The following is a 1402-nucleotide window of genomic DNA, read 5'->3' as shown; positions in this document are numbered from 1 at the left end:
AGCCCCAGGCGCCCCCGCCTCACCGCCCGCTGACAGGCTGCCCCTGGCGCCTCCCACGCGTGGGGGCACCCTGCTCACAGGGCCCACGGGAGCCGCGACACCCCCCGCCCCCCCCCAATTCACACACACACACACTCACCTCCCGGCTGCCCTGCGCGCTGGGTCCCTCGCCGCCGCCGGCGCTGCCCCAGCCGCCACTGGGGGAAAATGAATCATCAAAGGGAAGGGGGCGAGGGGGAAAAAAGGGGAGGGGGGGAAGCGAAGACTGAGCGAGGGAGGGGCAGAGAGGGGAGGAAAACTAAGGAGGTGGGGGGAAAAGCAGCGATAGTGATAAAAAAATAATTCCGAGTGGGGGGAGGAAAAAAAATGGCGGATTAAAATCCAAGATGGCGGCGCCGAGGGGCGAGCGGTGCAGGGGGGAGGTGACAGAGAGCGCTTCCTAGAGATCCCTCCGCCGAGCCCCGCGAGAAAGAGTCCCCCGGGCTCCCTCGCAGAGACCCCGCGGGGCGGCAGCGAACACAGGCCGCCGTCGCCTCCGCTTCTTCCTCCTTTCCCTTCTTCTCTGCGGGGAGCCCTCTGTCCGACAGCCTGCCGATCCAGGCCGCCCGCTGCGCTGGCCACCGCGCTCCGAAGTTTCTTCTTCTTTCTGCCGGCGAAGCCCGTGACCTCCTCGCCCCGTCCGGGGAGACGCCGCCTGCCCCTGCGCTGCCGGAGGCGGAGGGACACCGCACACAGGAGCGGACTTACGCCCGCCGCCGCGGAAGGATACACCACTCGCAAGGAAACGCAGCACGCCCCCACCCGCCCCGCAACCTGCGCCGCTCCCCGCCTCCTCCCCGCGCTGGCGCTTCACCCCGGTCGGCGCAGAGGCAGGCCGCCAGCCCGCGAGGCCCCGCGCCTCGCCCGCGGAGGAGGCACAGCGCTAACCGCAGTTCCCATCAGCGCTCAGCGCGGCGCTGCGCCGCGGCGGAGGGATCTCGCTGAGGGAGAACAAGGTCCGGGCTACCTCGCAGATCGGGCCGCCCGGCCGTGTGTGGGAAGAAGAAGTCCCGGCCGGCTCACGCGGCGGAGGGATGCCTCCGCCCGGAGCTGCCCTTTAAATGCGGGGACTCCCCGCCGCGGGGGCGAGCGGCCGGCGGCTGTTGTTACCGCCACTCCTCAGCGGCTCGGCGGAGGCGTTTGGTGCCCCTTCTGCCCTGGCGTCTGTGAGGCGACAGTCCACCCTGCCCCGCCTGAGGGAGCGGGGACCGCAACTTCAGCGCCTCAGGGAGCTCCCGGGCTCCGGCACCTGCTTCCCCCGCCGCTGCCTGACAGGCATTTAAAAATGGCCCCCGCGGCCTGGAGGGGCTGGGGCGGCGCCTCCTTCCCCGGGCCGCCAAGCGGGGCAGCCCCGCGGCGGGGG

General features: G+C 71.3%; 1 protein-coding gene across 3 annotated transcripts in view; it reads right to left on the bottom strand.

The window, feature by feature from the left end:
- Positions 1-579, bottom strand: part of SUV420H1 (suppressor of variegation 4-20 homolog 1 (Drosophila)) — a 30661-nt gene extending 30082 nt beyond the window's left edge. For 2 of the 3 annotated variants that reach the window (XM_010562541.1, XM_010562543.1), the window contains exon 1: positions 140-268. The gene's annotated coding sequence lies outside the window, so the exon portion shown is untranslated. Of the gene's footprint in view, positions 1-139 lie in introns of all 3 variants that reach the window. The other variant, XM_010562542.1, reaches the window with a different exon arrangement.
- Between the last annotated feature and the right edge of the window lie 823 nt (positions 580-1402).

Source organism: Haliaeetus leucocephalus, unplaced genomic scaffold, assembly GCF_000737465.1.
Source record: "Haliaeetus leucocephalus isolate CR32 unplaced genomic scaffold, Haliaeetus_leucocephalus-4.0 Scaffold161, whole genome shotgun sequence".
In the NCBI taxonomy this organism is placed as follows: domain Eukaryota; kingdom Metazoa; phylum Chordata; class Aves; order Accipitriformes; family Accipitridae; genus Haliaeetus; species Haliaeetus leucocephalus.
This window is presented reverse-complemented; position numbering and strand designations above follow the sequence as displayed.